General features: G+C 39.5%; 1 non-coding gene across 1 annotated transcript; it reads left to right on the forward strand.

The window, feature by feature from the left end:
* The first annotated feature begins 5122 nt into the window (after nucleotides 1–5122).
* Nucleotides 5123–5230, forward strand: LOC125618367. The gene has a single exon (XR_007349653.1). It is a non-coding gene; the product is annotated as a U6 spliceosomal RNA (small nuclear RNA).
* The last annotated feature ends 8359 nt before the right edge of the window (nucleotides 5231–13589 follow it).

The raw sequence follows: 13589 nt of genomic DNA on the forward strand, positions 1-13589 counted from the left end.
ACACACAGGCTTCCCTGGGACATGTCTATCAGGGAGCACCATTTGCTCTTCCATTCCAATTAAGCCTCCTTCTTTGTTGAAAATATTAGGACCCAGATCGTTGCATTTCTTGCCAAAATGAATCCCGTCCTATCATTACCATTGATAACTTCAACTCTAGCAAATAATTCCATCTCCATAGCCTCTCACTTCCATCACCTTTCCTTTAGTTCACCTTAGGCATTAACTCTCATGGTCTTAACAACCAAGATCTCATGATGACTCAGAACTCTATTATTTCCATTATCTTGATTTAAAGCCCCGTACACTTTGACCAAAAACTCTATCTTTCCAGGTCGCATACCTTAACACTACTCCCATTCCAACAATTCTTTGATCTTCATTTGGGCTTTCATTCTATTGATTTTAACACATCTATCATTCTTCCTAGTCTTCACATATCCCTCATCTTATGTTCTGAGGATCACACAGTTTTGTGGCTCAGGAATTGGAAGGAGCTAGATATTTCTGGCTCATAGTCTCTCTCATGCAATCATAATCAAGATGTCAGCAAGGGATGCAATCATCTGAAGGCATGTCTAGAACTGGAGGCTCTGATTCCAAGTGGCTCAACCACATGGGTGTTGGCAGGAGTCTTTAGTTCATCACCATGTGGACCTTTCCATGATTGTGCTTAAATGTCTTCACAAAATGGCACTTTCTCCAGGGTAAATATCCAAGAATAAGGGCAAATAGGAAATTACAGAGTCTTTCTTTCTTTCTTTCTTTTTTTAAAGAGAGAGTGAGAGAGAGAGAGAGAGAGAGAGAGAGAAAATTTTTTAATATTTATTTTTTTTAGTTTTCGGCGGACACAACATCCTTGTTTGTATGTGGTGCTGAGGATCGAACCCGGGCCGCACGCATGCCAGGCAAGCGCGCTACCGCTTGAGCCACATCCCCAGCCCAAATTACAGAGTCTTTCATAATCTAATCTCATAAGCCTCCCACCACCACATCTGCCCTATAGTTGTTTATGAATAAGAATGTTTCAGTCAATGATAGATTACTATATAATGGTGGTCCTGTTAATATTATAATTTTGAGTAATGTTATAGTTATTTTATTTTATGTGAGTACAGCAAGTCTATGATGTTTACACAATGATGAAATCACCCAAGGATGCATTTATCAGAATATATCCTCATCATTAAGTGATTCATGACTATATTCTGTTTGTTAGAAAGCAAGTCGCTAAATTTCATCTATACTTAAAAGGAGAAGTAGGTGCCACCATTTGAAAAGAAGAGTGTTGAGGAGTTTGTCTACATATTTTAGAATCACTGCACCATTTTATAAATTAAGAAATAGACCTTTTTATTTCATAAATGAAGTCAGATAACTTGCCTGTGATCACACAATCTCAAATGTGAAAGAATTTTTCTCTTGCTCATATAATGTTGCAATCATAATGCTTCTCCAACTAGCAACTCAAAGACCCACTGGGCTTCCATATTGTGGCTCTGTGACCTTTAATAGGTGGCTTCCAAGGTTGACATTTTTGTGGGCATCAAACTCTGGAAGGTAAAAGAATATGGAGAATCAAACATAGGAAGCTTTATGGGCAAGTCTGATGTACAAAATAACATTATTTTCATTCAAATTCCATTGGTTACAAATCAGTCATGTGAACACACCTGCTGGGAACACTGGAAATGTAGTCTAGCTATGTGCTTAAGAAAAGGAAGCCATATTTGGTGAGAATTTAGCAGTTTCTGCAAATCCCATGCCCATCCTTGTAACCACTATGATTATAAATAGAAAATGTACATGTATATGGCTGGTTGGGAAATGGTGTCAGATGGAGGAGCAGGTAGAACAATAACTATTTTCACAAATAGAATTTTTTTGTGGAATTTTAGAATAAATCTGCAAAACCATGTTGCATACATTCAGATTGTTTCCATATTGTCATCATTTTTATTGTTTTTTCACTTGCTCCTTATTGGCTACAGACTGTTAGCCAGAGGTCTCTTGTTTGTTCACTGAAGCTACCACTGGATCCACATATCCACTCCACTGTGTGTCTAAAGATAATTTTCTAGGCCATCCTGGAGATAAGCATGTAGCTGCAGGCCAAATATATTATTTCATCATCATAGCATAGATACAAGATTCAGTCAGAGCTTTATTTTAGAATTATCTAGAAGGTGGGTTCAATTTCCCACTTCATTTATGAAACAAAAATGTGCAAAGCCTGTGGAGACAAGTTAATCTGTGCCAGTCTCTTGTTTGTTTAGGAGTGGAACACCTCTCCAATACTCCTCCAGGAATTTCTTAGGACCCCAGCGGTAGTAGCATCCGGTGTAGGAGCACCCTGCTGTTCTCAGCAGCAAGTACACACTCTTCCACTGTTTCACCATCTTGCCAACACTCCTTTCTGGCTACAGACTGTAAGCAAGAGGCCTCTCTTTAAACCATGTTTGACTCTGCTCTTTCATCTCCATAGGTGGCTACTCTGGACCGTGAGAGTACCAAAGACTAGTTATGATCTACGGCACTCATGACTTTGCTGGTATTTTATTTTCTAGCTTTGCTACTTTTGGTAGATAATAATGTTGTTGAGGGAGTATATTACTTGTCCCTTGCCCTATGACAAAAGATAATATTCTCACCCATCCCCCATCCTATCCACACGACTTGCCTTGACCTCTTGCTGGATAAAATGTACCTCTCTACCCCTTGTTCAACCACTGATTTGTTTTCATGAGTATAATATGAGTTTCTATGACACATGTGGTGATTTGAAATACACATACACGCTTCAGCTTGGCTTATCACTTTCCTACTTTTGCCATGAGAAGAACATACCTCATGTAATGTCTGGTTCAAGAAGAGACAGAAACGTGAGATATACAAACACATGGGAGCAGGGGAAGGAAGACCCATCTCGGTACCTGTCCTGCACTCAGCCCTCAGCGTCTGCCTGGCCTTACTGAAGGTCTCCTGCCTCTAGTAAGGAAGCAAGGGCTTCATCTGCAAAGCTAAGCCAGACAGCTCTATCCCAGATCAGCAAAGGCTCTGCTAACCTACAGGGGGCAGGAGAAAGAAAAGAAGGCTTATTGCTCTATAGTCTCCATTTAAAGGTGGTTTGTATGCAGTTTGTATGTGACAGTTTAATCAAAATGAAGCAAGGACCCTAATTCAGTTTGAGACTTGTCTAAGATAGTTTGGTACATCTGAACCATAGTGGCCAGCCCACACTCCCCATTAGCTAATTATAAAATTTCTTCAAAATAGCATTTAGAGTGGCTATGGGTGTAGCCCAGTGGTAAAGCATGTGCTTAGCATGTGCAAGGCCCTACATTCAGACCCCAGCACCAAAAAGAAGAAAATAAAAAGGCATTTGAAGTAAGACTCAGTACAAATTTTCAATGCTTATGTAGACTCAACATTTCCTATTTTTCAGGGAGAGGTTTGCTGAGGTTTTCTCCATTTCATTGGGCTCTCACGAATCCGATATCTTTCACATAAGTGAACTTGCCCTCAGGATTGGCCTTATCTTTGCTGGCAAGCATTTCACAAAGAAGGCATTTGTTTCAAAAATCAACATTTAATTTGGACAAATTTTAATAGTCACAGAGCTTGATGCTGATGAAAATATTTACTAGCAGCATTTCTGGTTTGGAACCATTTGTTTCTATTATTTTGACAGAAACAAAATTTGGTTGGTTGTTCGTTGGGATGTGAAATGGTTTTGTAAGCATTTCAGCTTGATGCCCAGGCAAGCAGTCACAATAATTCTTCTTCAAATAAATAGGAACCACCATTTTTCTATTCATTACTTCAATAAGAAAAGTTCTACCAGTGAAAGGCTTTGCAAAATACTGCATCATAAAAACCTTGAAGTACATCGAAACAAAAGTTAGTACACTGTAAATATTTTTGCAAAAGATTTGGGCCGTCTTTTCTTTCTATAAATACTTGTCTGCATAGCAAAGGGAATGAAAAGTCAGAAGAAAAAAATTGTGTTGTCTCATTTCTACTTTGGAGCATCAAATATCATTGATTCAGCAGAACCACTTTGCATGCCTTACGTTACGAATTATACCTAAGGTGGAAAAGTGGAGAAGAATTTCATGAAAACATATCAAGCAACATAGAAGTGACTGCTGTAATTAAATCATTTTTTTTAATCATCAAAATTGAAAATAAGAGAAAACAACTTCTGAAGAAGCCGAGGGTCAATCAGCTAAATAAACTGAAGTCGTTCCGTCAACTGGCATTGATTAGATTTTAGCAGGATGGAATTGACTTTGCTCCAACTCCACCCACTTCACAAACTAATTAGGAAAGCATATCGGCAACATCTTCAATCAGCTAAGGAAGATAAGTGGGCTTCAAAGTCATCAACTATAAAACTCTGTCAAGAATAGCAATAGATTCTCAAAAGAACTTCAGAGAGCTTTCAGAAAGTTACCCAATGTCAATCAGAGGAACAAAACCTCAAAGCCATGGGTTTTAATTTTTTGGGGGGGGCTTTTGGGATAGCAAGGCTGACTTATAAGAAAGAAAATCACACACCAACAAAGCATATGTTAGCATCCAGTGTTCTCACTCAACTTCCGTTCACCTAAGTCCCCATCCAGGAAGAGCAATAATGATGCTGGGGTCTCAAGGATTTGAAGGGGCATTGGGCAAATTATTTAAAATATCTAGAAATGTATAAACTTGTACAGTCCTTAAATGGAGGAGAGAACTATTAGATTACTTCTTCAAGGAACACTGTCTGCAGATCAGTAAAAGATGGTACATTTATGAGTGTCTTGTTTTCTTTACCAACCAAAGTACCACAGAACATTTTCTTCATTTTTTGAATGGAGAAATGAATAAAAGAATCACTTTGAGTTCACTTAATGGCACTTGAAATGCCTTTTTTATGTGTGTTTCTATTCCCAAAGTACTGGAAGTCTAATATCTTAATGACAGATACCTACCTACTCACTGTTGTGTTCTGATGAGAATCCTAAGTAACAGATCCAGGAAAACATGAAAACACTGATTTCCCCCTCCCCCTTTAAGTCTCATATTTTAAAAGAAGAAGGGCAGGGGAAGAAGGAGAAGAAGGAGAAGAGGAAAAGAAGAAGTGCTGCCTTTGGCAGCACACATCCTAAAACTGGAACAATACAGAGAAGATTAGCATGGCCCCCTGCGCAAGGGTGACACAAAAATTCATGAAGCATTCTGTGTTTTTTTAGATGCACACATGTGTCAGCCCTACAAAAAGTAAGTAAAGCTAGAGGCTATAAAGGAAGGATTCTTGTGTGACAGTGCCTAATAATAATGATCACAAAGGACTCTAGAGTCGCAAATTTGTCCTGAGTTAATTTGAGTCTGATCTCATAGACCTACAAATCTTCCTAACCTCCTTCATTGAGAAACTCGATCTGTTTTTCACTGATAAGATCATGAGTTACCATCCCCATGGTTTTCAGAGACTGGCTAAAATATCAATTGTTTTTATGCTAATTGTTTTCAATTAGCACTTTGCTGTCTTGTTTATTGCTGTCTTAGCATAAGCCCTGCCCTTTGTATGCCTTGTCCTGTCACCTGCCACCAGCAACTATGGACCTCTGGACTGCTCTGAAGCTGAATGCCTTAACTATCCACATCCTACTTGGTGGAGAACAAGGACTTTGGGTTACTTCCCCCAACTTCACTTCCTTTCAGCAGAAAGCAGTTTGGACATGTCATTGCCCATTTTTCCATAGAAATGAAATGTAGAAATTGACAGTGGGAAAATGTAACAGTGTTCCATTTTAAATATAACCCTCGCTGCTCTGCCACCGTAACTTATTTTTAAAGTGGACATATTTGATTCTCTTCCTTTCTCCCCGCTCCTCCCTGATCTCTCCTTGTCCCTAATCTCAGGGGAAACAGGATTACCTTTCTTCCCCATTTTAGCAGATTTGTCTGTCCTTGAGCACACACCCACCATAGGTGCTAAGTAATCCAGACTTTGGGAATGGTACCAGCTCAGAAATGACTATCTCGCAAATTAACAAGTGAATTACAAGTCCAACCAAAACATGTGGAAGGTGGCCTTTAAATCACCTCTTTAAAAGCCTCCTGTTCCGGCTGATGGGCAAAATCACAGGCTCTGGGAGAGGAGTCTCCTGTGTTTCCCCTTTGCTAGCAAAGCAATAAACCTTCTTTTTCCTTTTTCTAGAAGAAGAAGAAGTGGGGTGGGGGGACAAAGGGAAAAGGAGAAAGAATGGACACAGGATGATACAGAAAGAGATCGTGGGTGTCCAGCATGATGTTAAGTTTTCATGTCCACCTCATCACCCTCCAGTGCTAGCACAATAGCCACTGCTTTCTCCTCCACGTGCACTCTCCCCCGAGTCGCTGATTGGGATGATGGTTAGTTTATAAGGGAGAAATTGTTTTAAACCTTAAAAAAAAAAAAAAAAAAACTTCTATGAAGAACCATGACTCGGCTGCATGGGGGTGTCATTAGGAGAGCTGGAGTAAGGCAGATGCTTCAGATGAGCCACCACTTACTAAGTAGCATGGGAGCATTTGAATATTGTAACAACTGCCAGAGAAGTGCTTGTGTGTATCTGCCAAGTGAAGGTGCTGTCTTTCTGCACCTTGGCCTAAGCGTTCTTGCATTCACAAACTCATACCCAGCAACCACAGAGTTTAAGACACACATTGAATCATAGAGCTGAAACACATTAGAGATTACAAAGTCCTGATTTTAAAATAAGGAGTCATGTGAGATGTACCCATGCTCACAAAGCTCTGTGGCAGAGTTCAGGCCAGACCCAGCATCCTCTAAACTGCGCAATATTCTTCTCAATGACATCAAGCAGAGAGTGCTACTCTAAGTAGGTTTTCTATCACTAGGGGAAAAATCAATTTCAGGATATCGACCTGAGAATTAAAAGTGTTACTTAAGATGTGAAATGTTACTGGTTCTCATGAAAACACAAATTTCACCTATATCCAACTCTTTCTTCTGTCAAGACATCTGGACAGACAATGATAATGATAGACAACTTATACTAAAAGAACCACTAAAACATAAGGATAGCAACACTTCACTGCCACCCTTTGTTTAAATGCCACAGGAAATTAACCAGGATACCACATTTGTTTCCAGTTGTATCTTCACTCCTTTAAGAGGCTTCATGGAATTCTAGAAAGTGCATTAACTTTGGTTGCAGACGAATATAACACAAATCTCAGTACAGTCATTTTACAAGCAGTTAAGACTTGGGAAAGCACTTAATCTATTTAATTCTCATTTTCCATAGTGGTAAAATAGAAGGGATAATACTTGCAACCTGATCATTGAGAATTAAATAGGATAAGAAATACATGTACAACCTATAAATCACCGATCTCACCAGCGAGTAGCTATAAAATGTTGCATTCTCTTTTCATGGTTCCAACTTTCTTCAAGCTACTAGTGGCAGATGGTCTTCCAAGAGTTTCTCAGTCTCCTGTCTCACATAGTCCTGAACAATCTGTCAATCCTTCTCTCTGATCCCTTGCACTACCCACAGTGCTCAGCTATTTTTCATGACAGCCCCCCACTGACTCCTCCTTGTTCTTTCTGTGCATTTACACAATTTTCCAAATCACAATGGGGACAGGATTAGGGAGGACGTGGCTTACCCCAGACTTAACAGAGCTTTAGAGATTCAGAAGTAGCTTGCAATTGCCACCATTGTATACAAACCAGTTCTCCTTACTAGGTCAAGCTGCCTGTCTTCTAGACTGCTCCTCTGAGCAACAGCCACTGACTCTCACCATTGGAAATATTCCAGATGCTCTCACGCCTGATTCCAGGGCCTCATGAAAGAAAAAATGTCCTCTCCAGCAATCCAAGGGCCAGAGCACGTCCAGTCCTGCAACCTCTTCCTTCTAGAGTGATTCAAAGTGGCTAGCCTTCCATTCAGAGCAAAAAATTATCAACCATCAGATATAGACTATTCCAATGGCTCAAACATGACATTTACAAGACTCAGAGATATTTCCCAAAATCTGCCTTGTTCAATCTTAAAACCTCCTATAGTACACAAGTAACTCCATCTAAACTACTAGGAACAGCCCATCTCCCTCAAGAGTTTCTTTAAGAATGAAATACAAGAACATGACAAAGTATGATTGCTTTTGTTACACATTCTGGTAACATCCAGGTCTCACATCCTGATCGCCTGTGGATAAAAGGACAGTTTCTCACGTATGTACATAAATTCACTTACTGGCATATACATACCAGATGCATACAAGCAATTCCTACATGAGAACGTACATATACATTGGATCTATGTAAAAAAAAAAAAAAGAAAAGTCATGACCTAACTCTAAATATCAGAAACGTCTTTCAGACCCATAGATGATAGAGATTCAGCTTAAAACACTTTACTTCCAGTTGCCCTAATAATAATTTGTAATTATTATTATGTATTATTATTAAGATTAATAGGGTGCAATAATAATATCAAACTAAGTAAATTGAAGATCAGATACTAAATCTAAGATTATAGACCTCAGGGGGGAAAAATCACAATGTGACTAAGATTATGGAGCATGCAGATCAAGAATTACCATTTATTAAATGCCCATTACCATGCAGCTGGATTTACCAACTACTAACTTTCACCTGGCAACCTTACATGTTGGAAATTATCTTCCCTCTTTATGGGAGAAAAAAAAAGAATTTATCTAAGATGACATAGCCAGTAAATTATAGACCTAAAATTCATGACACAAAAGCCACTGATCTTTCCAATATCTCTGAATGTATTCTTCCATGGGCCCGAGACCTGGGAAGACCATATGTGAAGATGAAGATGGTGATTTGAAGATGAGGGGAAAATGAAGGAAGAGTTTTGATAACTTTATGAAGATTCACGCATATAATGTAAGAATATATGCTATTGAGTAACACCAGCCTATTTTTTTCTTCTTTCCTTGAATTTCAATGAAATAAAGACAAATCGCAAGGGTTCATTCATTCATTCAAGTCAATTAGCCAGCACCCATTGAGTAGCTACCCTGTGACAACCACAGCCTTAGGCATGAAGATATAGACAAGAAAAAGATAAGATTCCTGCTTTTGTCAATCTTAGACTCTATAGATTCTACTAGAATCACCTATCAGGGAAAAGCACTAAGAAAATGAATAAGTACTCTACATTATTTTATCTAATTAAAAATCACTTTAAACAAGGTAAACACATAGGGAGAAGAGTGGTCACCCAGCCCAGAGAATGACAAAAACCTCCATGAGGCTCTGACTCAGGATCCTTATGGGTGAGCTGCACCTAATCATATGGACATGGTCTATAAGAACAGGAAACATCGTAGGTAAGGCCCTAAGCCCTGAAAAAGCTTTGTACATTTGGAAAACCATAAGTAGTTCTCTTTGAAGCATGGATAAGAGGCTTTGCATTCTGAGGCTTGGTTTCTTTATGGATTATAGATTATAAAAGTACCTTCTTTGTGGAGATAAATGGTGTGCTTGAGCTAAAATGAATTAGTAGCCACCGGTTCTTGGTACTTCATAAAGCTGCGTGATGGTAGCTCTTGTTACTATGGAGAACCTTGGAGGCCCTGGTAGATATGCTTCTGGTTGACAGAAACAGCAAATCTGGGTCAACTGACTTACACAATAGTTTCTAATATGGAAAGGAAAGGAGAAGGCCATGCTCCGGGCAGGGCTTAGCCAGAGATACGAGCTGCTTAAAGTTCATAAATGTTTAACAACCAGCTTTGTAGGGACAGAGAGGAGGAGAAGGAGGAAAAAAAAATGAAGAGGAAGAGGAAAAAAAAAAAGAAGAAGCAGATCTGATGTATAGGTTTTGTAAATTTTCATGATGTAACTTTCCCCTCAAGGACCAATTTTAAGTTACCAAGATTACATGAACAGGCTCATCAGATTCCTGAATATTTCTCCATTAGCTCTGAGGAGGCTGTCCACGCCAGCTCCAGTACACCACGGCGTCCAGCTGTTTCTTTGAGATTCTCTTCATCCTTTCTCCATCCCAAGGTTGGCTTTTCTCACAATCACCAAATGGCAGCCAGAGGGAATGGTGCCTTGTGTTCATACGAGGGTAGGATAGGGTACAAGACAGATTGTTTCCCATGCCATGGAAAACAAGATTCACATGTCACTCTGGACCACCTCGGAATATGTGACTGGGTCAATGTTTTCTGGGGTTCTGGCCTATTAGAGTACGTTTAGAGTTAGGGATGGATCCTGGGAATGCAAATCATTGGAAAATTAGCCTCTCAATTTTAGATGCCAATTCTTATTTTAAAAGCAAGTCCTGTTTCTAGCATCATGGCAGTTTGCATCAGGAAAACCATGTTCTTTATGTTAGTTCAGGCTTTAACGTCAGATATTTTGTAAGCAGCCAGGACCTGACTTATAAAGAGGCAATTTGTGAATATCTTCTCATTTCACAAATGAGAATTTGTTTTGATTCTATAAGTTCCTCACCATTTTGAGGGGAGAAAAAAAAAAGGTGAACTCAATTAAACCTTAACTGAATGGTAAATGAGGTAGTGATTCTATTATGTCATTCACATGATAATGCAAAAGCAAGAAGAACCTACAGGGCAATTAGCCCCCTGAGAGACTCTAATATTTCAATAAGTCACAGAAATAAATTCTGAGCCATTTAAAGAAGAAGAACTCAGTTAATTGCAATGTTCACCTGCCCATATAAAAATGGTTGCACATGAGTGTCTTCTTGCCTTTTTCTATTAAGTATTTCTTGAACTTCTTTGCAACTTTTCAGCCCCTCACATTTGCCTCTGGCTGATTTTAAATTATGCTAATTGGAAGAGGGAAAAATGCTGGTAATGGAATAGAATAGAACGCTATTTCTTATAGCATCTGGTGCAATCTGAGCCATTTAAAAGTGCATCTTATGGAATAGAGATATGAATAAGCAATGCCAGTCTGATTACAAACAACATGGGTCTCATTAGAGTACGTCACTCTGATTGCTAGGTAGTGATACACTGCAGATTAGCAGGCCATAATTGCCTTTTACATATTATGGGTATAATATATAGTTTCTCTGAGTGTATGATAAAGCCACTTTCTCTCATGGCTATCTTTTCCAGCCCTACACAAAGCAATGTCTGTGTTCTACTAAGCTGATTTTAACTGGGTTCTTGGGTCCTAATTCTATTTTCTTGGAAGTATTCATCAAGTTTTCTACTGCAGTGCTGTAAACAAAGAATTATGTCTAGGGTGATTGCCAGAAATAAGATATGTCAGTGGCATATAACCCCCTCAACTGGGAGCAGTCAATGGCTCAGGGAACTTCCTCCAAAGGGAAAGGGTAAAATAACTGAGGCCAAACCCCGCGATACAGCTACAGGTCTTAATTAGGTTGTTGATTTAAGTGTGTGGTGCATTTTTTCACTGTCAGAATCCATTTGGTTCTTGACTGTGACTGGAAGAACTCAGACATCTTAGCTCAGGTCATGACTTTGGCACACATTGTGCAGTCTCTGATGTACAACCTCCTAAGCTGGCTTTGAAATCAGAATTTGATGGTCACGTTTTGCAACTGGTAGCACAATCTCTCCAACCCTTGCTCTGCATCTCACGTGTTCTTTTAAAAAATAGAACAGCCACTGGACCACAAGGCAAAAAGGCCAATCTCTATTCAGCTGCAAACTTAGTAAGAACTTGGAACACATGTTGGGGCGTGGCGGTGGAAGGCACAGTGGATGGGGATTCAGCATACTTGAGCTCTGGTGTTGACCTAAACATCTGTGCAATGTGGGATGCATTTGTTTGTCTCTTTCAATTAGGTTTTTTTTTTTTTTTTTTTTTCATTTGAAACTCTCTGAAGAATAGATTTCCAAAACGTGCCTCAGAGGAGTTTTATCTGACTCTTCTGTTAGAAAGAAGGATTTCATTTTCTAATATAGTCACAAAATGCTAAGTTAAATTGGCAAAATGGGTTTCTTTACTATGGGACTTTTCAGAAACTTTCATATACCAAGGTGTTCTCTGGAGCTTCAAAGCAGGTTGTGAAATACACCACTATTATCTGGTCTTACCTGGCAGTAGAATTCTCTCCACCACAACCTGCTCATCAATGTCTTGTCAACCTAACGTTATGACCAAATACCTGTTCTCTGTTGGCTCTGTTGGAAGGCATCACTCGCTCACATGACTGGACTATGTAGACATCTGTTTGCACTCTTCTTACTTCAGCCGATTCCCATAGAATTGATTGCACTGATTTCTCCCAAGAGGCTGGCAATTTATTTCTATTTTAAAGATGAGTAAGCTGAGTTTCAGGGAGGTTAAGTGACTTATCCAAGTCACACGATTTGAAAGTCACTGAGCCCTTCATTATATCATGCTCAGCCTGTACCTCAGTTGATTTTTCTCTTGTCTTGGGACCTGACTTTTGTTTCTGTTTGGATAATGACTAGCTTCTTTGTCACAGGCCATCATCAAAGTGAGGAATGGCCTCTAAGAAGTGCCGTCCATGGCTTTATGCTTAGAACGTGAGAATGATAATTAAAGAAAATCACTACCTCTTGCCTGATTATCAGATGGAAATATCTTAGCTGCAATAGATCACACTCTGCTTTTAGTGAACAGCAGAAGGCAGAGATTCTTACAAAACAATGTGTTAGATGAACATTATACCTAAGTCATAATTTGTTCCATTAGAGCTTCCCAAAAATAAACAGCATGGCAAATCAGTCAAAAATAGTCCACCTGGCTGGGCGTGAAGGTGTTCTTTTATGATCCCAGCAACTTGGGAGAGGCTCAGGTAGTAAGAGTACAAGTTCGAGGCCAGCCTAAGCAGCTTAGCAAGATTTTGTCTCAAGATAAAATTTTCAAATGGGCTGGGCTGTGGCTCAGAAGTAGAGTGTTTACTTAGTATGTATGAGGCCCTGGGTGTAGAGGGAAAAAAAAAAAAAAAAGCAAAAACAAACCAACAACTAGGCAAAAACAAGCCATCTAGCAACAGCAGAGGCCAGCAGGGGCCCAAGGAGAAAGCAATGGCACAGATCATGCTAATTAGGATGGTCAAGCTGGAACACAAGCCCCAGACAAACAGTTGAATCAGATGGAATACAGCTACATGGACAAGCCATATAGTGTCAGGGTGGCTGAGAATCCAGGGGCAAGTTGTAGGAGTCTGGCTGCTGGTGTGTAAATCCAAACTTCCAACCCTAGGTGACCTTATACTAGTCATCCACCCTTTCTTTATTCTGTAGAGTTCTCCTCTATGAAATGAGGGCAAGAGAAGTTCTTTTCTGTGCTTCTGGGCTCTTTTGAGAATTGAAATAAACAAAGCTTAGCACCATCCTTGGATGAGGTCATTCATAAATGCTAGAAAAAATAACTGTGGGTTCCAGCTCCAGTTTTTTTGATGTCTCAGAACAAATCTTTAAGTCTTGCCCATCTGATAGAGGTCTAAGGGCTAAGGTGGTGTGGTTTTGCATTTTCCAATTGTACCTTTATTTTTTAGAGGAGAAATAACTCTTCCAATCTCTGGCCAAGGATGATTTACTCTGAGCTCCTACTCCTTTCCTTCCTAAGTGACCAG

The sequence above is a fragment of the Marmota marmota genome, unplaced genomic scaffold (genome assembly GCF_001458135.2).
Source record: "Marmota marmota marmota unplaced genomic scaffold, marMar, whole genome shotgun sequence".
Taxonomy (NCBI): Eukaryota; Metazoa; Chordata; class Mammalia; order Rodentia; family Sciuridae; genus Marmota; species Marmota marmota.